Source organism: Crotalus tigris, unplaced genomic scaffold, assembly GCF_016545835.1.
Source record: "Crotalus tigris isolate CLP2741 ecotype Arizona unplaced genomic scaffold, ASM1654583v1 scf7180000021566.449902, whole genome shotgun sequence".
NCBI lineage: Eukaryota > Metazoa > Chordata > Lepidosauria > Squamata > Viperidae > Crotalus > Crotalus tigris.
The window spans coordinates 97,211-121,318 of NW_024098568.1; the positions used below are offsets into that span (position 1 = coordinate 97,211).

General features: G+C 44.0%; 2 long non-coding RNA genes across 2 annotated transcripts; one reads left to right on the plus strand and one right to left on the minus strand.

The window, feature by feature from the left end:
• Positions 1 to 12,999: 12,999 nt before the first annotated feature.
• On the minus strand, positions 13,000 to 22,202 carry LOC120296806. The gene is made up of 2 exons (XR_005553588.1): positions 21,906 to 22,202; positions 13,000 to 13,296 (listed from the first exon to the last, which is right to left on the minus strand). It is a non-coding gene; the product is annotated as an uncharacterized LOC120296806 (long non-coding RNA).
• On the plus strand, positions 16,090 to 21,390 carry LOC120296807. The gene is made up of 2 exons (XR_005553589.1): positions 16,090 to 17,047; positions 21,258 to 21,390. It is a non-coding gene; the product is annotated as an uncharacterized LOC120296807 (long non-coding RNA).
• Positions 22,203 to 24,108: the final 1,906 nt, after the last annotated feature.

Sequence of the window (24,108 nt, forward strand, 5' to 3'; positions counted from 1 at the left end):
TGGGATAGGCAGATGTGGATGTTTGATGGTATTACAGATATCGTCGCAGGATGGAAGCAGTTCCTAATAAGGCTGCCTTTTGCAATTGACTAATAGCGAATTTGTCAGTGCCAATGGTGTTCAAGTGGTGCTCCAGTTGTTTTGGAATTGCACCCAAGGAGCCTATGACTATTGGTACTACCCTTGCTTGCTTTTGCCACAGTCTTTCTATTTCTATTATTATTATTATTATTATTATTATAATACCTGGAGTTAACCCTGGATTAGCTCTCTAGTATTAGTAAGGTTCTTTGTCTGTTCTTCAGGGCTGGGCTTCTCTTAATTAGACTGAACTGAACGGAAGACCAAATGTGATCACCTGCTTATGCAAGATCTCATATAGCAGTGTTTCTTTAAGATGTGTAGACTTCAACTCCCAGAATCCCCCAAAGCATGGATGATGCTTCAGTTGCTGTCCTGGGTCTGGTCTGCACAACTGCTAAGCTAGAATGTGGTTTGTTTGGTTTTAATTCAGCCTATCACAAACCTCAGCCACTGGGGCACACAGATAAGTGGTAACTATAGCTTAGCACATTATGAGTTATTCCACAGTTCAAGGTTAACCGTTTAGCACAAAACCTGAACACAGTCACTGATGCCATATCCCTTTCTAGCTACCCAAGGTCCTTTGTCCAGTGAGCTGAAATCTCCTTGATTTCCCTGACAACCAAATGCAACAAACACCCTTGCTCTTAACTGCAGAACGGAGTGATTTTTTCAACAACACCATCCCTTTCTCTGCTGTCCATACAAGGAACCACCAAAATCGCTCCCGACAGGGCAAGTTACTAGACGGGATCTTCAAACTTGGCCCTTTTATGACGTGTGGACTTCAACTCCCAGAATTCCTCAGCCAGCATGCCTGGCTGAGGAATTCTGAGGGTTGAAGTCCACACGTCATAAAAGGGCCAGGTTTGAAGACCCCTGTACTAGAATATAAACTGAGAGCAAACCCCACTCACCCCTAGAATATAAACTGAGAACAAACCCCACTCACTACTAGCACTGATGAAGTTACCTAGTGTGGTAACGAAACGTCTGCAAGAAAACAGCCAAGTCCCTGAGTTACAAGTATTTTCTTCTATTAGTAGTGAGATAGTCCTCTTCTCATCCTTTTCTAGTTCCTATGTTGGTTAATGCCTCCAATGCCAAAAGAGGGGGCCATCTGCCGAGGGGAAAGTGGGGTTGGGGGGGGGGGAGAGGGGTCAAAAAAGTCAACACAACAGCTGCAGCCATGCAAGTCAAGCTTGCTTCTTTTCTTGTGGGTCTGTGCAATGCTTTTTTGACACCCGCCCCCCCACCTCTGGGAAACACCCCTGCCACAAAACCTGAAATAAGAAAAGCTAGTCAGATGCCTTATCTAGACTGAAACTCTGGGCTATATAATGCTCCTGAAACTTCTCTGTCGCTTCACCCATTGCAGTCCCCACCTAGGCCATAGGGCTGGGGAGGCACCGGGAGGGCCCTGCAATTAGCTTAACTCCCACTTTTCTGATAAAGAGCCACTGCCAGCCTTTGGCACCGTTTCAAAAACAGAAGGGAACTGCACCCAGCACCGGTCAGATTGGGACGGAGTGTGTTTGATCTATTGTTCGGAGGGTTAGGGTTCGGTTTGGGCTCAATGCCCAGATGGTAAGATGTAACAAATATATGTGCACGCACGTGCACGCGCGCGCGTGCACACACACACACACACATACACGCTATAGGTAATCCTCGACTTATGACCACAATGGGGCCTGACATTCCGGCTGCTTAGTAAGGCAATTGTTCTGTGAATCTGGCCCCATTTTGCGGCTATTCTTGCCCCAGTGGTTACGCGAATCACCTCAGTTGGTAAATGAGTAACACGGTTGTTAAAGTGAATCTGGTTTTCCCCTTGACTTTGCTGGTTGGAAGGTGGCGAAAGGGCATCACGTGACCTTGGGACACTGCAACCGTCATAAGTACATGCCAGTTGCCCAGCATCCGAATTTTGAATCAAGTGACCCTGGGGATGCTGCAAGGGTCAAAAAGGTGAAAAACAATCAGAAGGTCGCGAAAGGGGATCACATGACCTTGGGACACTGCCACTGTCATAAATATGCAGCGTTCCCCTGGTCATGTGATCAAAATTCGAACATTTGGCAACTGGCTCAGATTGATGATGGTTTGCAGGGTCTTTAAGGCGTCATGTGATCCCCTTTTGGGACCTTCTGACAAGCAAATCCAGCTGTCAAGCATCTGAATGGAAATCATGTGATCGTAGGAAACGCTGCAATGGTCGTGTGAAAAATGGTCATAAGTAAGGTGACCAACTTTTTTACAATGAGAAGGAGGACACAAATAAATTGAAGAAAAAAAAGTGAGTCTAATGCGTGCGTGTGTGCCGTGTCGTGTTTCGGTAAGAAGTAAACAAAGCCACTTGCGTGCGGCGCACTCTTGCGCGCAGCACACTCTCTCAAAACAATTCTCCTGTGCGGAGCGCATGCGTCTCATAATCGCGTCTCGCCGCATTGTACCGAGCCTTAATGAATCGTCACGTCAAATACAAATACGTCACATCACACGTAACGGATCGGCTCGGCATCGATCGAATATGGAGATTTACAGATTAGTCTTCAAATATCGAAAAGGAGGACATGTAGGAGGCACTTTTCGAGAGAGGACAGAACTTACAAAAGGAGGACTGTCCTCCCTAAAGGAGGACGGTTGGTCACCTTAGTCATAAGTCACTTTTTTGGTTGTAACTTCAAACGGTCACTAAATGAACTGTTGCAAGTCGAGGATGTTATGTGCTCCCGGCCACCAGAGGCAAGCTCGCCTGACCAATAACCAGCCAAGACACAGTGAGGGCCTTTTGTTTCGTTTATGGCAATAAGCAGGGAGAGAAGCTATCAAAGCTTGGTTCTCTCCAAAGTTCCAACCCAAAATATTCCCTTCTTTATACAGTCCTGTCCCGGCTGCCACACCCCTCCTCTTTCCCCATTGGCTGAGGTACTATGAGGTTACACTCTTTCCGACCACCTCCTACATATTTCCTGCTACATACTAAATCATACATCACATGCACATTAAAGTTAAGAGATAATTTATGCAAGGTGTGTCAGCTAATATTAATCAACTAATTGCACATGCTCAGTTGCTGAGTTCTGGCTCCCTTTTTTTTAATGACTTCTTAGAAAAATAGATTCTTCCCTGTTTGCTAGTTATCTTCTCTTATAGCTTCTTTTCCCATTCTGAAAACCCAGATAACAATGTTGCCTACATGTTTCTCTTACATCCTTCCTTTACGCCAGTGGTTCTCAACCTGTGGGTCGGGACCCCATTTGGGGTAGAACGACCATTTCACGGGGGTCACCAAACAACGCAGTCTGCCATTTTTTCCCCCCTTTTCCTTAGCTGTGCTACTCCCTTTTATTCTATTGGCTTTTGAAAGCCAATAGAGTAGACTCTCTTGAATAGAGTTTAATTCTATTGGCTTTCAAAAGCCAATAGGAATTGTCCAGGCTGTCTCTGCCCTGCTGAGCCCGCCAAAAGCCCCATTCTGCAAACGGTGCTGCACCAGTTGAGTAGTCCTCGACTTACGACCGGGTGAGTGGTCCTCGACTTACGACCGGTTGGGGGTCACGGCATTAAAAAGATTGAGAACCACTGCTTTACACTATCCTTTCCTGGTTCCCATCTATTATAGTTGCTTCTCCACTCAGTAAATTTCCACTGCAGCAAATTCAATTTTAAATTTCTCTTTCAATATTAATTTTTTGAAGACCTTTCCTTTACTTCTATCAAGGACTATTTGTACGTACACACACTTTTTGGCCCCCAGATGCATTTGTACTGGTTCACAGATTGTTACCCAATGAAATTCAATGACTGTTAGTGCAAATCTTGAAAGGAGAAAGATCAGCAAAGTCTTTGTATTTGATCCCCTGGGCCTTCCTCCTTTAAGACTGATTCAGTCTTAAAGGATTCAGGCCTACCTGAGCAAACACAGGCAGTCCTCGACTTACGATCAGTTGCTTAGACCAGGGGTCTCCAAACTAGGCAACTTAAAGACTTGTGGATTTCAACTCCCAGAATTCCCCAGGACTAACTGAGGAATTCTGGGAGTTGAAGTCCACAAGCCTTAAAGTTGCCAAGTCTGAAGACCTCTGGTTTATACCTTTTAGAGACCGAGTGCCCAAACTGCAACCCAAAACCCACTTATGCATCATCGGGTGGTGGGTGGGTGTGGCTCATTGGCTGGGTGTGGCCCATTGGGTGGGCGTGGCTGTGGTGGTAACGGCAGACTGGGTGGGACTAAAAAGTTCAATCAATTCCAACTTTGCAAGATCTTTTTTTTTCCCACGAGAAGTTGAAATTGACTGATTGATTGAACCTTTTTTTTTTTTCACACGGCAGCGGAGGCCTAAAGTGAAAAGGTTTTATAAAACCCAGCTGAAGGCCTAGGACTGGGGCAACGGTGTGCGTGCCCACAGAGAGGGGCTCTGAGTGCTGCCTCTGGCACCCGTGCCATAGGTTTGCCACCACTGGCCTAAGCTTTTATTCTTTCCGCTCCCCTTTCCCTTCTCTTCTCCTTCCTTTTCCTTCATTGCATTTATATCCTACCTTTTTTTTTTGTTTTTTTACTTTTTAGCCGTTTGGACTGCATTCCATAGAAAACTCCCTCCCTCACCAATAGGGAGGAACTTTGGGAAGGTGGGGGGGAGATGATTTTCCAAGGGTCAAAAAGCAGCAAGCAGGAAGGAATTAATCCTCTCACCAAATCCCTGTCTAGAACATCGGTTCCCTCCTGACCATTATCGTTAAAAGCAAGCAAAAAAAAAAGACCCCTTTGTGTGGTTTACTAAATAGGGCAAGCATGAATGAATCATCAAATTATATAGTTGGAAATGGACGTATAGGCCACTAAACCCAGTCTCTGACAAACCGAAAGACAAAAAGGTCAAATACAAAAAAATGGACTCAGGAAACTACAGACCAATCAATTTAACATCAATTCCTGGGAAGATCCTAGAAAAAATAATCGAAAAACAGATCTGCGAACAACTAGAGCAGTGATTCTCAACCTGTGGGTCGGGACCCCATTTGGGGTCGAACGACCATTTCACGGGGGGGGGGGTCACCAAACAACGCAGTCCGCCATTTTTTTCCCCTTTTCCTTAGCTGCGCTACTCCCTTTTATTCTATTGGCTTTTGAAAGCCAACAGAATAGATTCTCTTGAATACAGTTTACTTTTATTGGCTTTCAAAAGCCAATAGGAATTGTCCAGGCTGTCTCTGTCCTGCTGAGCCCACCAAAAGTCCCATTCTGCAAACGGTGCTGCACCAGTGGAGTAGTCCTCGACTTACGATCAGTTGAGTAGTCCTCGACTTACGACCGGTTGGGGGTCGCAGCATTAAAAAGGTTGAGAACCACTGAACTAGAGGCAAACAAAGTTATAACTAGTAGACAGCACAGGTTTGTTAAAAACAGATCATGCCAAACCAATCTTATTTCATTCATCGACAAAGTGACTAAACTAATAGACCAGCGAAATGCTGTGGACGTAGTATACTTAGACTTCAGTAAGGCATTTGATAAAGTAGACCACAGTCTACTCCTTGGTAAGCTAGAAAAAGGTGGAATAGACAACATCACCACAAGATGGATCTGTAGCTGGCTGACAAATCATACTCAATGAGTAGTCCTCAACGGCACTACATCCACATGGAGAGAAGTAAGCAGTGGGGTAGCACAAGGTTCTGTCTTAGGCCCAGGACTCTTCAATGTCTTCACCAATGACTTAGAATTAGATGAAGGAATTGAAGGAGAACTCATCAAATTTGCAGATGACACCAAGCTGGCAGGAGTAGCCAACACCCCAGAAGACAAACTCAGGATGCAAAAAGATCTTGACAAACTTGAACAATGGACCCTCCACATTGAAAATGAGTTTCAATGTGGAGAAAAGCAAAGTTTTATATTTAGGTAGGAAAAATCAAAGGTGCAAGTACAGATTGGGCAAGACCTGGCTTAAAAACAGTAGCTGTGAGAGGGACCTTGGAGTCCTAGTGGATGATCACTTAACCATGAACCAGCAGTGTGCAGCAGCAGCCAAATAAGTTAACCCAATCTTGGCTTGTATAAAGAGAGGCATACAGTAGAATCAAGATCACGCGAGGTATTAGTACCGCTTTATAAAACCCTAGTAAGACCACACCTGGAATACTGCAGCCAATTTTGGTCACCATATCACAAAAAAGATGTTGAGAGTTTGGAAAGAATTCAGAGAAGAGCAACTAAGATGATTAAAGGCCTGGAGACTAAAACATACGAAGAACAGCTTCAGGACTTGGGTTTGGCTAGTCTAAAGAAAAGAAGAAATAGGGGAGACATGATAGCAGTGTTCCAGTATTTGAGAGGTTGCCACAAAGAAGAGGGGGTCACATTATTCACCAAAGCACCAGAAGGCAGGACAAGAAACAATGGTTGGAAACTGATTAAAGAGAGAAACAACCTGGAATTAAGGAGTACAATTAACCAGTGGAACAGCTTGCCCCCAGAAATTGTGGGTTCTCCATCACTGGAGATTTTTAAAAAGAGGCTAGACCAGGGGTAGGCAACCCAAAACACTCAAAGAGCCACTTGGACCCGTTTCACACCAAAAACAAAACACCGGGAGCCGCAAAATCCTTTTGATATCTAAAATGAAGATAACACTGCATATATCCTTTTTTACCTTTATTATAGGAGTGTGTGTGTTTGTGTGTGTGTGTTTGTGTGTGTGTATATATGTGTGTGTGTGTATATATGTATACACACACACACACACACACACATATATATATATATACACGTACATACACATACAGGTAAAAAAAGGATATATGCAGTGTTATCTTCATTTTAGATGTCAAAAGGGTCTCTCTCTGTCTCTGTCTCTCTCCCTCCCTCCCTCTCTGCCCTTGGTCTGCCACTCCTCTTCCCCCACTCTCTTTCTTTCTCTCTTTTTCCTCTCTCTCTCTCCCCCTCCCTCTCTCTCTCTCTTTCTCTCTCTCTCTTCCCCCCCCATCTGCTGCTCACCTGGCAAGCTTCAAGTTGTTCTCCAACTATCTCCGGGGTAGGCAACCTCGTCTCTTTTATGACTCATGGACTTCAACTCCCAGAATTCCTGAGTCAGCCTAGCTGGGCTAGCTAGCTCTCTCCTGCCCTTCCTGCTTCCTGCTTCCTGCAGAGACGCAGCAAAGGGAGGAGCTCCGCCCAGAAAGCTTTTCAGCTCCTCGGAGAACACTGTGAGTGCAATCTTTTTTTTTTACACACACACACACACACACACACACACACACACACACACACACACACACACAGAGAGAGAGAGAGAGAGAGAACACACACACACACACACACACACACACACACACACAGAGAGAAGCAGGGAAGCGCAATTGCCTCTCTCTGTCTCTGTCTCTCTCTGCAAAGGCAGAGGAGGCTGGGAGCCACAGGGGAAGGCTCAAAGAGCCGCATGCGGCTCCGGAGCCGCAGGTTGCCGACCTGTGGGCTAGACAGTCACTTGTCTGAGATGGTATAGGTTCTCCTGCTTGAGTGGGGCTGGACTAGAAGACCTCCAAGGTCCCTTCCAGTTCTATTCTATTCTATTCTATTCTATTCTATTCTATTCCTGTTTTGTGCAGAAGCTTAAGGTCACCCCCATTCATCAGCATTTTCAATACTTGTGACCATTTTTCATACTTATGACTGTTGCAACATCCCCACAGTTACGTGATCAAAATTTGAATGCTTGGCAACTGGTTCATATTTACGATGGTTGCCGTGTCCCGGGGTTATGTGATCACTTTTTGCAACCTTCTGACAAGCAAAGTCAATGAGGAAGCCAGATTCACTTAACAACCGTGTTACTAACTTAACGACTTTGGCAGGAAAGGTCGTAAAATGGGGCAAAACGTGTACCCTGTGCATTATCATACAATTCTGAGATTTATAAAAAAACAGAGGAAATAGGTTTCAGAAACCGCACCCTGGTTCCAGAATTGAGTTTTTATGGCCGAAAAATAACAAGTTTGGGAAGTCGTGAAATTCTGTAGAGCAGGATGTTAGAACTAGTTTGAGACGATTCCATTTTCAAACACTAGAGGGCACTGTGTCCCAACCTCTCTCAAAAATGACATTTTTAATTCATCCTCAAGAGATGCAGAGAACTGAACTACGTATTTCCAAACAGTCCACTCTGACAGTTCCCCTTAAGTACGAAACAACTACCAGCCAGCAAAATAAAAAAAGATTTCCATTCATAATGTGTGAAATATGAGGCTTTGAAATATTTAATTCATTTATTAAAAGGGCATCTTTTTGATCAATTATAAATGAATGACCTGATTAGACACATCAGGTTATTTTTAATGCATCTCCGGAGATCTCCTATTTTCATTTTGGCTTGTATTATTATACCTGAGGAGATTTTTAATGCCATTCAAAAGTTATGTCCAAATTTATTAAATCTGGGATGGAAAAAAAATCTGCATCTCCTCTGTTCAGTATTTTGAGGATGAATTCGCCTTCCAAATACCATTAATTGATTGATATCCGTCACTTTTTTTCCCTCTGGAGCATTCTGGGAAAACAGAGATGGCCATTTTGATAGCCACATTCTCGCTCCCAAAGAAACAAACCAATGGACGCCTTTTATACAGGTATTTCTCAACTTACAATTCATTTAGTGACCAAAATTACAACAGCACTGAAAAAAGCGACTTATGACTGTGTTTCACACTTACAACTGTTGCAGCATCCCCTGGTCATGTGATCAAAATTTGGACATTTGGCAACTGACTCCTATTTATGACGGTTGCAGTGTCCCGGGGTGACGTGATCCCTTTTTGCGGCCTGCTGACAAGTGACGTCAATGGGGAAGCTGGATTCACTTAACAACCATATTATTAAATTAACAACTGCAGTGATTCACTGAACAACTATGACAAGAAAGGTCGCAAAACGTGTCAAAACCCACTTAAAAACTGTCTCACTTAACCACAGAAATTTTGGGCTGAGTTGTGGTCGTAGGTTCGAGGACTACCAATATGTATTTTTACACTAGGCATGTTTACATATATTTTTTGTGACTGGCGAAATCTTTCAACTTCAAGAACGCTAAATACTGAATGTGTCACATGCCAAGTTGGAAATCTGAGTTTGGTTAAATTCTGATAAAAATGAAAATTACGTAAAATTCTCCCCCTCCTTAATTCTAACCAAGTTTCCCTTCCCTCTCCCAGATCAGCTGTACATATAACACAGTTCACACTTGCAAGGGGTTCAAATCCACAAAGAGCCGATGGTCATGTGATCCTCTAATCCGCCAGAGACTAAGCGCCAAAGGCCTCGAGCTGCCATCAGACATGGATGAAACGTGGACTTCTCTTCAAACATGGCTTATGGGGGTGCATAGAAACGTAGGACCAACATTGGGAACGGCATGCAGCTTACTAAGTGTCCCAAATCAGGTGGCTATAGGGATGCTGCAGAGGTCATAAGTGTGAGGACTGTTTGTAAGTCACTTTTTTCAGTGCCATTTAACTGTGAATGATGACTGAACGGATGGCTGTAAGTCGAAGAGGGCAGAGAGACCGTGGAGGATGCCCTTGGAGTTTTCGTTTGTTTGTTTTTGTTTTCTCATTTATTTATTATTTTTAAGGATTGATGTTTATTCATTATTTATTTATTATTTATTTATAGCTCGTCGCATAGTCAGACAGATGTTCAGACTGGATTTGGCATTTTTATCCACCTATCCAGTCCTTCCTAAGGACTTGGGATAGGTAGATGTGAATATTTGATGATGATATTATTATTATTATTATGGATCATCGCACAGTCAGCCAGATGTTCAGACTGGATTTGGCATTTTGTCTACCTATCGAGTCCTTACCCAGGACCTGGGATAGGCAGATGTGGATGTTTGATGGTATTACAAATATCGTCGCAGGATGGAAGCAGTTCCTAATAAGGCCGCCTTTTGCAATTGACTAATAGTGAATTTGTCAATGCCAATGGTGTTCAAGTGGTGCTCCAGTTGTTTTGGGATTGCGCCCAAGGAGCCTATGACTATTGGTAATACCCTTGCTTGCTTTTGCCACAGTCTTTCTATTTCTATTTGTAGGTCTTTGTATTTTGTTATCTTCTCCAGTTCTTTCTCGTTTATTTTGCTGTCTCCAGGCACTGTTGTTGTTGTTATTATTATTATTATGGATCATCGCACAGTCAGACAGATGTTCAGACTGGATTTGGCATTTTGTCTACCTATCGAGTCCTTACCCAGGACCTGGGATAGGCAGATGTGGATGTTTGATGGTATTACAGGTATCGTCGCAGGATGGAAGCAGTTCCTAATAAGGCCGCCTTTTGCAATTGACTAATAGCAAATTTGTCAATGCCAATGGTGTTCAAGTGGTGCTCCAGTTGTTTTGGGATTGCGCCCAAGGAGCCCATGACCATTGGTACCACCCTTGCTCGCCTCTGCCACAGTCTTTCTATTTCTATTTGTAGGTCTTTGTATTTTGTTATCTTCTCCAGTTCTTTCTCTTCCACTCCGCTGTCTCCAGGCACTGCCACGTCCACTATCCAGACTTTTTTGTCCTTCTTATCGACAATTGTTAAGTCTGGGGTGTTATGCTGCAGGTGCTTGTCCGTTTGAACTCCGAAGTCCCAGAGCAGTTTAATTTTATCATTTTCTATGACTTTCTCCACTTTATGATCCCACCAGCTCTTGCCTACAGGCAAACGATATTTTTTGCAGATCTTCCAATGCACCATTGTTGCTACTCCGCCATGTCGCTGCTTGCAATCAGTCTGCGCAATCCTCCTGCAACAGCCCACCAAGTGGTCCACCGCCTCCCCAGCCTCCCTGCACAGGCGGCACCCACTGTCTGTTGCTGTCCCCTCAACCCTGACTCTGTATGCATTTGTCCTCAAGGCTTGGTCTTGTGCAGCCAGAATTAATCCCTCGGTCTCCCTCTTCAATTTTCCTGCTCTTAGCCATTGCCAGGTTTTATTATCATCTGCTTTCCCAGCTATTCTCTTAATGTATTGGCCATGTAGTGCTTTGTCTTCCCATGCCTCCATTCCGCTCTTCATTTGGTCTTTCCTGCAGGCCAGTCCGGTCCCCCCAGCAGCCAGCAAGCCTTCCTGATATACCAATTTCAGTGCATCCCCATCACCGTTCCCCAGACATTCCTCCAAAGCCATTCTTTCTTCCTCAACCATCTGATGTACCTGCAGCACTCCACGCCCACCCACCTGCCCCGGTAGACAAAGTCTATCAATGTCACTGCGTGGATGAAGGGCGTGATTCACCGTCACCACTTTTCTGGTCTGCCTATCCACCGCTTCTAGTTCTGCTTGAGTCCAGTCCACCACTCCAGCTGTGTATCCAATGACCGGGATTGCCCAGGTGTTGACCGCCTCCATGGCATCTCCTCCACTGAGCCTGGATTTTAAGATCTTCTTCACTCTCTTGATGTATTCACCTCCAATCTCCTTCTTGACCTCAGCGTGCTCGATGTTGTCAGCTTGAAGGACACCCAAGTACCTGTAGTATTCTTCCTCATCCAGACTCTCAATGTTATCTTCGTGGGGCATCTTGACTCCCCCAGTCCTCACCACTTTTCCTTGTTTGATAGCAAGTGCGGCACACCTGTCCAAGCCAAACTCCACCACAACATCCTGGCCATATATACGGACAGTGTTGAGCAGCGACTCCACTTCAGATGATGTCCCTCCATACAGCCTCAGATCATCCATGCAAAGGAGGTGGGACAGTCCAGCAGATGTCCCTGATGTTTGATAACCATGTCCTGAGCTATTCAGCACTGTTGACAGAGGAAACAGTGCAACAACAAATAGTAATGGTGACAATGAATCTCCCTGAAATATTCCTCTCCTGATATCAACCTCTCCCAGCCCCTCACCATCGATCCGCAACTGCGTCTTCCATTGCGCCATCGACCCTTGCACAAATTTTCCGATGTTTCCACTTACTCCTGTTATTTCTAGGCACCTGATCACCCAGCCATGTGGCAGAGAGTCAAATGCCCTTTTGCAGTCAATCCATGCCACATTCAGGTTGGTCCTACTTCTCCCGCAGCCCTCCAAGATCATTCTGTCCATTAGGAGTTGATCTTCTGTTCCTCCGCCACTGGGGCGGTTTCCTTTCTGCTCAGGTGGAAAGAGACTGCCCTCAACTAGATGCTGTTGCACTGCATCAGCTACCACACCAGCCAGTAATTTGAAAGTTGTTGGTAAGCAGGTAATTGGCCTGTAGTTACCTGGTGTTGCCCCTCTTGCTGGATCCTTCACTACTAGGCAGGTTCTCCCAGTTGTCAGCCACTCCCCAACCTCTCCTCCCTGTAGTATACCGTTGAATTGCCTGGCAATGAGTGGGTGTACAACAGCCAGATGTTTCAACCAAAACCCATGCAGTTCATTATTATTATTATTATTATTATTATTATTCACGCAGTCAGCCAGATGCTCAGACTGGATTTGGCATTTTTCTCCACCTATCCAGTCTTTCCTAAGGACCTGGGATAGGTAGATGTGGACGTTTGATTATTATTATTGTTATTGTTACTATTTGGCAATTTGTCTACCTATCGAGTCCTTACAGAGAACTGGGATGATGATGATGATTTTATCTATTAATTTTTGCTGGATGATAGACATGTATTTATCCCAAGTGTGTTTAAACTCAGTCACTAATGACTGATCCACCACCTCCGCTGGAAGTTGATTCCAAGTTTCCACTATAGGTAGGCCTCAACTTACAGTCTCAATTGAGCCTATTTCTGTTGTTAAGTGAGGTATTTGTTAAGTGAATTTTCCCCCATTTTACGTTGTTCCTTTGAATGCTCACCAAAGGAACTTAAATTGTAAGTCGAGCACTACTGGTACTATTTCTGTGAGTAAATGAGCAAAGCAGAGAATACCATAACCTCCCTGTTTATTTTAAGGCCTGCCCATGCAATTCATCCCAAGGTCCAGGGATCCACCAGCCCTTTCGAACGCCCTGTTCCCACGGAAGGAGGCTGTTTTTCTTTTACCTCTAGCACAACCTCCCACCTTCTCCATCGTTTGATATTATTTTGGCAATTTCTGAGTCAGCTTGATTGATGTCACGAGAGCCTTGGAGATGTTGTTTGGAGTCACTCTCTGTTTCTGGGATGACGCTGACTCTCTCACCCTCTCTGCTCAAAGGCTCCTCATGATCAGGGGATTGAAGGCTAAAACATAAGAAAAAAGGGTGGCTTTGAGTTGGGCATATCTAGTCTAATGAAGAGAAGGACGAGGGGGGACATGATAGCAACGTTCCAGTATCTCAGGGGCTGCCACAAAGAAGAGGGAGTGAAGCTATTTTCCAAGGCATCTGAAGGCAGGACGAGAAGCAATGGATGGAAACTAATCAAAAAGAAAAGCAATCTAGAACTAAGAAGAAACTTCCTGACAGTTAGAACAATTAACAGGTGGAACAACCTGCTCCAGAAGCTGTGAATGCTCCAACACTGGAAGTTTTTAAGAGACTGGACAACAATTTGTCTGAAATGGTATAGGGTTTCCTGCCTGAGCAGGGGACTAGATGACCTCCAAGGTCCCTTCCAACTTTATGATGATAATGATGATGATAGAGAAGGCCCTTGGGAGTCCCTTGGACTGCAAGGAGATCCAATCAGTCAATCCTCAGGTTTTCCTGCCAGAGCAGGGGTTGGACTAGAAGATCTCCAAGATCCCTTCTATTCTATTCTATTCTATTCTATTCTATTCTATTCTATTCTATTCTATTCTATTCTATTCTATTCTATTCTATTCTATTCTATTCTATTCTATTCTATTCTATTCTATTCCATTCCATTCCATTCCATTCCATTCCATTCCATTCCATTCCATTCCATTCCATTCTATTCTATTCTATTCTATTCTATTCTATTCTATTCTATTCTTTCATCTACAAAGTTTCTCCTTCTGAAAAGAGGCAAATTCAGGCAAGAATGTTTAAGGGCCTTGCGGAGGCTATACAGATAGTCCTCAACTTACAACCATTCATTTAATGACCGTTTAAAGTTACAATGGCACTGAAAAAAGTGACTTATGGCCATTTTTCACACTTATGACCATTGCAGCATCCCCTGAGTCACGTGATCAAAATTCAGATCCTTGACAACTGAAATATATTTATGACGGTTGCAGTGTCCCGGGGTCATGTGATCACATTTTGGGGCCTTCTGACAAACCATGTCAATTGGGAAGCCAGAGTCAGGATCCAAGCTGGATTGGTCACTGGGACCAGAGACTTTGTCTTTTAGACTCATGCGAGGCCCATCTTCAGGGAACGAGTTTGAAATCTCGGAAGACTAAACCTCTGGTCCCAGTGATCGACCCAGGTTGAATCCTGCAACATTATCCTGGGACACGTAGATTTGTCTTGACTCGTAAGCCAGGTTCACTTAACAACCGTGTGACTAACTTCACAACTGCAGTGATTTGCTTTAGAACTGTGGCAGGAAAAGTCCTAAAATGGGGCAAAACTCACTTAACAACGGTCTCACTTAGCAACAGAAATTTTGGGCTCAGTTGTGGTCGTAATGGGATCTGTGGATCAATTAACCCACTTATAACAAAAGGATGGGAAGGAGAATTGGATAAAGCCCAAGTGTAGTTACAGTTGGTTCTTGACTTCCACTATTCATTTAGTGACCGTTTGACGTTACAATGGTAGTGAAAAAAGTTAATAACCCGGTTGTTAAGTGAATCTGGCTTCCCCATTGACTTTGCTTGTCAGAAGGTCGCGAAAGGGGATCGCATGACCTTGGGACACAGCAACGGTCGTAAGTATGAGTCAGCTGCCAAGCGTCTGAATTTTGATCACATGACCCTGGGGACGCTGCAAAGGTTTAACTGTGAAGAGAGGTCATAAGACACATTTTTCAATGCCTTTGTAACTTTGAACGGTCAGTAAATGAACTGTTGTAAGTCGAGGACTACCTGTATTCCGCTTTTAAACAGCCTTCGCTACACCATTGCCGTACATTATTCTTGGGATTTCATTTGGGATAGAGCATCCTTAGTCAGTAATGCATTTCATTTGTAAAAAAAAAAATTCTTCTTCCCTCGTTTTATCTTTTTAGACTCAAACCTCTTTTGGAAGAAGCAAGATAAGAGTAATTTGCCTTTCTTCCTTTGCATATAAGAGTGATATTTTCTGCCTCGAAGCACTTTTCATTGAGCTGATATTTATTTGTGCAAATAAATAAATATTTATTTATTGTTACATTTTTAGGAATATATTTTTAAACATGGAACTGAATTTGGGTGCATGGAATTGAATTTTGGATAGGGTGTCCCATACAAAGGTGGATTATAACTGTCAAAAGAAGCAAGCAAAATTTCATAGAATCATAAAGTAACGGTAACAGTATAATAGAGTTGGAGAGGACCTTGGAGGTCTTCTAGTCCAACCCCTTGTTCAAGCAGGTGTACCATTTCAGACAAATGGCTGTCCAGTCTCTTCTTAAAAACTTCCAGTGATGGAGCATCCACAACTTCTGAAGGCAAGTCGTTCCATTGATTAATTGTTCTCACTGTCAGAAATTCCTCCTTAGTTCTAGGTTGCTTCTCTCCTTGATTAGTTTCCATCCGTTGCTTCCTGCCTTGTGATCTGGTGCTCTGGAGAATAGGTCGACCCCCTCTTCCCTATGACAGCCCCTCAAATATTGGAAAACTGCTATCAAGTCACCCCTAGTCCTCCTCTTTGTTAGACTAAACCAGGGGTAGGCAACCTTGGCTCTTTTATGACTGGTGGACTTCAACTCCCAGAATTCCTGAGCCAGCCATGCTGAGGAGAAAGGGAGAGGTTTCCATGTTGAGCCATGCCGGCTCAGGAATTCTGGGAGTTGAAGTCCACCAGTCATAAAAGAGCCAAGGTTGCCTCCCCCTGGACTAGACGTACCCAGTTCCTACAACTGATCATCACATGTTTTATCCTCCAGTCCCCTAATTATCTTTCTTGCTCTTCTCTGCACTCTTTCTAGAGTCTCAACATCTTTTTTGTATCTTGGTGACCAAAACTGGACTCAGTACTCCAAGTGTGGTCTTACCAGTGTCATATAAAGTGTACTAACTCTTCTCATGATCTTAACACTTCTATTGATGTGGCCTACAACCCACATTGGCCCTTTTGGCAGCTGTAGCACATGGCTGGCTCATACTGAAATGGTTGTTCACTAGGACTCTTAGATTCCTCTCACAGTTACTGTTGTTGAGCCAGGCACCACCTATTTTACACCTGTGCACTTGTTTTTTTCTTGTCTAAGTGTAAAATCTTACAGGAAAGACTATTTAGGATCCAAGACTCTAACTAATACAGGAATCTAAATTAAAGGACACGTTCCCAATAGAATAAATTGCTATCTAGTTTCCTTTTATTTTTCTTCTGTTTCCATTTAAATGTCATGAAACAATGATATGATGCCCGCAAAACTCATTGCCAAATATTGAAATAGGCACTTTCTCATACTTTTAAATCATTTTGGCCCAAACTGATGAAGAATGGAAGCAGAAATAAACAAATACAGCTTCATACTAACTGTTAAAATATATAGGATTTAAATTATTGACATTCATAGCCAAGCAACATTATTTGTCATATATATATATGTCATATATACACACATACACACAAACACACACACACACACACCTGCTTGTGTTTTGAATTTGCAGTTTTATCGTTTTGTTTTATTTTATTGCAAATGCTCCTTCTCTTCCCTGTCGCGGCCAAGAAGATTAGCATCTTAACAGCGGCCTAAAATTATGCCTAAATATTACATCAAGGTCATTTTAGCCATACTGAAAACTTTCTTTCCTAAAAGAGGACCGAAATACAAAGCTCTGATGACCTCATGGAAAAGATGACCGGGAGGAAAACAAAATATTTGGAAGAAAAAGAATTTCAAAATCCAGACAGCTGCAGCAGAAAAGGTTTGGGGGCGGGGGGGGGGGGCTGCTGTGTGCTTGCGCCAATGTTTGCAGAGGTGAATAGATGAAAGTGATGTCCCTTGAGAACAAACAGGTTGACCCATGACCATTTTATCCAAAACCTTTTACAGGCCTTCCAGCCTGAACCTCTTTCCACAGTCTGTTGTGGTTCCAGCTAATGAAACCTTTCAAAGAACTTCCAGGCATTTATTTTCCTAAAAGTCTTTTATTGTTACAAAATGTCGGCACAGGCACAATGGAGGGATGCTAGGATCTAAGTTCTCTTCCTCTGAGCAGTTAAATTATCAGCATGTTCCCTCCCTAAATTAGCCAGTCATATCTCACACTATCCAATTAGTGTGAAGGTCAAATGTTTTCTTCCTCTTTCTTTCCCCGGCTTTACCCCCAACGCCCCTTCTGCTCTTTATTAACCCCATATTTACCACACAATTCTGCATATTGTCAAAAGCAAGAATATACAATATTTGCAGCGTTGACACAGTCACAAGAACAAGTGGGAAAGTCCCTCCTGGATCCATTCTTAGACTTCCAGCTCAGCGGTGCACAGAAGCCACCCATCATCAGTTCTGTGCATGGCTATTAGGGGAGGCTCTGGCAAAATCCAGTTGGAGGCCAGTCCTGCTGGTCTCCTTCAGCAGCCCCCCCCCCGCCCCCCGAGCCTCCTAATAGAGAAAAACAGATCTGGCCACCAGGTGACCATAACCTCCACCAGATGACCAGAATCTCCACCAGGAACCCAGGATCTTCACTATGAGATCAGGGCTTCCATCAAGAGAGCAGGACCTGCACTAGGAGCTCAGGACCTCCACCAAAGCAACTAAGAAGATTAAAGGCCTGGAGCTAAAACATTTGAAGAATGATTGCAGGAATTGTGTATGGCTAGTCTAGAGAAAAGAAGGTCTTGGGGGGGGGGACATGATAGCAGTATTCCAGTATTTGAGGGGCTGTCACAAAGAAGAGGGGGGTCAACTTATTTTCCAAAGCACCAGAGGGCAGGACAAGAAACAATGGATGAAAACTAATCAAGAAGAAAAGCAACCTGGAATTAAGGAGAAACCTCCTAACAGTGCGGACAATTAACCAGTGGAACAGCTTGCCTCCAGACATTGTGGGTGCTCCATCACTGGAGGCTTTTAAGAAGAGACTTGACAACCACTTGTCTGGAATGATTTAAGGTCTCCTACTTGAGCAGGGGGTTGGACTAGAAGACCTCCAAGGTCCCTTCCAGCTCTATTCTGACCAGAACCTCCACCAGCTGACCAGAACTCTATTCTGACCAGAACCTCCACCAGCTGACCAGAACTTCACGATGAAATCAGGACCTCCACCAGAGATCAGAACCTCCACCAGGATCTTCACCAGGAGCCCAGGGCCTTCACTCTGAGATCATGGCCTTCACCAGGAGCCCAGGACCTCCTTTCTATTGGGAAGATCAGGAGATCAAAACCTCCACCCGGAGCCCAGGACCTCCACCTGGAGATCAGAACCTCCACCAGCTGACCAGAACCTCCACCAGGAACCCAGAACCTTCACTCTGAGATCATGGCCTTCACCAGGAGCCCAGGACCTCCTTTCTGTTGGGAAAGGGGACTGTAGCTTGGGCCAGGCCCAGACCCTCTCTCTCTGCTCAGAAATTTGTGAAATACAACTTCTTCCCTCCTCCCCCCTCTTGCTTTTCTGGACTTTCTCTCTCCCCCCTCAAGCGGAACTGTTCCCAGAGAAACATTCCATCGCACAAGGGCTAACGACTTTCTTCTGTGCCCTTGCATTAATGAGTCCGGGGCCCGGCTCTCGTCAGAGAGAAGCCATGCACGAAATTGCTTGAATTTTTAATTCAGGAGGGTTATGATAGGGAGAATCAAAGTCACACACTCCAGTCGCCGAGGCCGGGGCTGACACGGGCCATTGGCTTGGCCAATATTCTTTGATTTTCTCCAAATATTTCTCCATTGCCACCTCCCCGATCCACCACTTCCTTGCCTGTCCCTTTGGCAAGGCCAGGCACCTCGTCTGGGTGCTTTTTAAGCAACCTGGACACCCTCCCAGCCTAGGAACCGTGGTTATCATCTTTCTCCCCACCTCCCAGCCCCACGGAGTTTATTTTGCACCTGGAGCTGCTGCACAGTTCTGGGAGACTGACTCTGTTGGCAGCCTCCCTCCCTCAGCTTCCCTTCTCTCGCCCAGAAGGTGGACGCGCCCAATAAGAAACAGGGCCTTCAAAAAGAGGACAATTTTCATTCTGCCTCCCCCGGTGAGGTAGCTGTGACCTCCTTGGGAACCAGGAGGACATCAAATGAGAAGCTTGTCTTTGGGAAGGGTCACTTCTGGGATCAAGGGCCACCACTCTGCTTTGTGAGAAAGGGCGTTGAAGGCGGGCCAACGGAGGCATTGCAAACAACAACAACACCCCAGCATCGTCCTCTCACTTGCGATGCTGGAGGGACGGTCCTTTTCTTTCAGCCAAGGAGGGGAAAAAATGGAAGATTTTTTTTTTGCCAAGAATAGTTTTTCCAGAGGAATCTGGGAAAAATAGGGATACAGGTAGTCCTTGACTGTTATGATCACAACTGAGCCCCCAAATTTCTGTTGCTAAGTGAGACAGTTGTTATGTGAGTTTTGTCCAGTTTCATAACCTTTCTTGCCATAGTTGTTAAGTGAATCATCGCAGATGTTGAATTACTAACACAGTTGTGAAGTGAATCTGGCTTTCTCCGTTGACTATGGTTGTCAGAAGGTCACAAAAGGGGATCACATGACCCCTGGGACATTGCGGCCATCATAAATATGAATCAGTTGCCAAGCACTTGAATTTTGACCATGTGACCCTGGGGGTCGTAAGTATGAAAAATGGTCCTAAGTGACTTTTTCCAGTGCCGTTGTAACTTCGAACAATCACTAAATGAACTGTTGTAAGTCAAGAACTACCTGTATTTTCTTTGTGCTGTAAGGACTCTAGAATAGGGGTCACTTAGCACACAAAACCACGCACTCTGTGGTCCGTGGAAAAACTTTTCTCCATGGAATGGTCCCTGGTGCCCAAAAGATTGGGGAACCTCTGTTTTAGAGGATCTATTGTAACAATGAATGTTCATTAAGCAACTGGTCATTAAGTGAGGAATACCTGTACACAGAATGTGAGTGCGTGTGTTTATGTATGTGTAAAAAGTACGGGGAGGGGCAGTGATGCCAGTTCAGCAGGACCAGCTGACAAGCATCTTCCCTGACCTGATAACAATCCCATTTTAAAATTTATATTAAAAAGTTTACAAAAAAAAAAACAAACTATGCAAACAAGTGCAGTGCCAATTTGCACTGGGGGCTGCAAAAATGAGATCTAGGTAAGATAAGGTAAATTCCCTATCCCTCCAATAAAGAAAGGAGAAGCTGGCTACATTTCCTTGATATATTAAAATGTAATGCTAGTTTTACTTTTCAGAGGACAAAAAAATAGTCTGATGTATAAACAGATCTATGCTATAAGACCAATTACTATTTATAAGGACTCCATTGAGAAAACCTTTCCAGCACACTGTTTCTGCTGTCTAGAGACAGAAGGACTGGCAGCTTGAAGGACTTAAACGTTCAAAGAGAAGGTCTCAACCCTAACCCTAACCCTAACCTTTTGGGCACCAGTGACCGGTTCTGTGGAGGGAGAGTTTTTCCATGGACCGGAGGGGGCCTGGTTTCATATGCCTGCATCCCACCAATGGGGCTTTGCTTGTTTGTGTAGACCATTTTCTGGCATCCCGCAGCCTGGTGCCAATCCATGGACCAGGGGTTGGGGACCCCTGACTTAGGATGTTGAGTCCACCTCTGCTTATTGCAGGAATCCATGCTAAGGCAACCCAGACAGACAGCTATCTGGTCTCTGCTTCAGAGAGCAGGAAAACCAATGGGTTCCATTGCCAAATTCCTGCTGATTTTTTTTAAATGTTCAGTTAAAATACTGTAAATACATTGTTTCATGTCCTGGAGCAATTGCGTCTGGCTAACATCCTTTCAGGGTCCTAGTTGGGATCCACCCACAGCATTTACTCAACTGTTAAGGTTTCGTTTACAGACCTGTGATCTTCTTAGATGACTCCTGTGAACTTGTTCAATTTCTGTAAATCCTGCTTAGAAACAGGGGTGCTTGCTTGAGTTGGTGCCATCTAAAAATTCATTTGCTCTTTTTTTATTTATTTTTTTGCAGCTTTGTCTCACTGCTCATATCTGGTGTGTAATCACCCACCCGGTGTTTGCATAAGGGTTCAGCCCAGATTGAAGAAGGATGGTCCTGTTTAGACAAACAACTTCACAAAGCCAAACATGCTGATTTTTTTTTTCCTGTCTGTGTTTCATTTTCAAGGCTTAATTAGAAGTAAATAGAGCTGATACAATTTCCTTCCAGCCATCTATTACTCTCTGCTCACGAGAATTATACAGTTGGTCATTACCTGGGCAGATGTTTGAATCCAAGAGATGCATGTTCAAAAATCTGCCGAACTGGAGGTTTTTAAGAAGAGATTGGACAACCACTTTGTCTGAAATGGTATAAGGTTTCCTGCTAGAGCAGAGGGTTAGACTAAAAGACCTGCAAGCTCCCTTCCAGTTCTGTTATTCTGTTAACTTTCACCTTTTTTTCATCAGAGGAAACATGGACAATTAATTAGGCAGCTAATAACTACGGCCAAACTGACTTCTTAAACTACCCTGGTTTGTATAATTTAGGGACAAATGACAACCTATGCACCAGGGGCATCCAGAGAAGGAATAAAAAAAGACAACATTCTGCCTATGAGGTAAAAAAAGCAACATGACATGTGGGCTGTTATGGCCTCCATTTTGAGTTTTTAAATACCTCTTTCCCCACAGAAGATTCTGCACACAAGGATTGCAAGTAGAGCTGTCTCCACATAAGATGACTAGATTCACTCAGAAATCCAGAAAGGAACATCTAGAGCTTCTAGGACAGGAAATACAAATTAAAGCATTCTGTGAGGGAAGCAAGGAAGAGCAAATGGTGAGAAAGCGGGAAATCATGAGTTCAAATCCTGCCTTAGCGATGAAAGCAGGCTGGCTGATAGACCAATCACCAGGAGGCAGGGAGTTCTGGTCCTGCCTTAGTCATGAAAGCCAGCTGGGTAACTTTGGGCCAATTACCAGGAGACTGTGAGTTCTAGTCCTACCTAAGCATGAAAGCTGGTTGGATAACTTTGGGCCAACCATCAGGAGACAGTGAGTTTTAGTCCCATTTTAGGCATGAAAATCAGCTTGTGACTTTGGGCCAATCACCAGGAGACTGGGAGTTCTAGTCCCACCTTAGGCCTGAAGCCAGGTGGGTGACTTTGGGCCAATCACCAGGAAACGGTGAGTTCTAGTCCTACCTAAGCATGAAAGCCGGCTGGATGACTTTGGGCCAACCATCAGGAGACAGTGAGTTCTAGTCCTGCCTTAGGCATGGAAGCTGGCTGGGTGATTTTGGGCCAATCCCTCTCTCTCGCAGCCCAACCCACCTCACTGGGTTGTTATCATTGTCCGGAAAATAGTAGGGTGAAGGACTATTGTGTGTGTTCACCACCTTGAGTTATTTGTGGGATATAGAAAGAAAGAAAGATAGAGAGAGAGAGAGAGAGAGAGAGATAATGTAAGGAGCTGAAAAACATCTGGCAAAATCATCATCATCCTCGTGGACCCAGGTTGCCTTTCTGACTCAACAAATTTGTGACAAAATGCTCTTGGTGGAATTCTCTCTGGATTTGGACCATGCCAAATCAGACAGGATCGCAGAGACGATGCTATGACTCCCCCACCTTCATCCACCAGCTGCCACCAGTTTCTGCCAATTCCTTCATGCTCCATTACTAATGTTTGGGTGGGAACTTCAGTGGCCACCTCAGCTTCTCGGAGGTGCTTCCTGGGGTTGGAAGCCTCAGGCTAGCAATTATATATTCCTTCCAAAGGAGAAGAGAATAACCTAGCCACTACTCACCACCTATTTTTCTTTCCTGTTTCCTGATATGACGCATCGGCGTAATTTCTGTGATCATCTTAAAATCAGAACCCAGCTACATACTTTTTTATTTTTTCTGTAAAGAAAAAAAAAATTCCATAAGATCTATTTTGCCAAGGGCCCTTCCTCTGTGTTTCAGTGTTTCTCAACCTTGGCAACGTTAAGACAGATGGACTTCAACTTCAATATTATCTGGCTGGGGAATTCTGGGAGTTGAAGTCCACTTGTCTTAACGTTGCCAAAGCTGAGAAACACTGTTCTATTTGAAACGTTGTCTGCTGCCCAGGCCCATTTTAAGATAGACGGACAGACAAACATCGCTTGCTTCAAGCTGTCACCCTCCAAATTCAATAGATTATGACTTGACTGGGAATTTGGAGAATTATAATCTCAATATTCCCGGATAGGAATAGGTTAGGGAAGGCTGGATTAGTCTATGCAAATTTTATGTAAATCCCCACTAGTTGTCCTCCTTCAGACCCAATTATTTATTTAACAATATTAATAGCCTGTCTCAGTCCTGCGGGGTGCAATAAGGTTAAAGTTGACATGTAAAACATGACACAATTACAATAATGGCATTAATAATGGTTACATATCAGCAGAATTGCTCACTAATTAAGAATTACTCTATGGTAAGATGGGGGGCAATACATTTAATAAACAAACAAATAAATAAATTTAAGGAACAAAGACAGGGTTGTTACTAGTATACAAGGCACTCTTGTGCAGAATTCAATTTGCACCCCCAAATAATGTTTTAAATGTTCTATATTTAAACATATAATTAGGTTTATGAAACATAATTACGTGAGTTCCTGTGGGGTTGTGGGTAGTCCTCGTTTACTAACCACTCCCTCAGCAACTATTTCAAGTTACAATGGCACTGTATGAGGGGGACTTAAAATTGTTCCTTGTAGTTGTGGCCATTATAGCATCCCATGGTCAAAAGATCGCCCTCTGCATGCTTCTGATAAGCGAAATCAATGGGGAAGCCGGCAGGAAGTAGCAAGTCATGTCATATGCTTAATGACCTATGGCGATTTAGTCG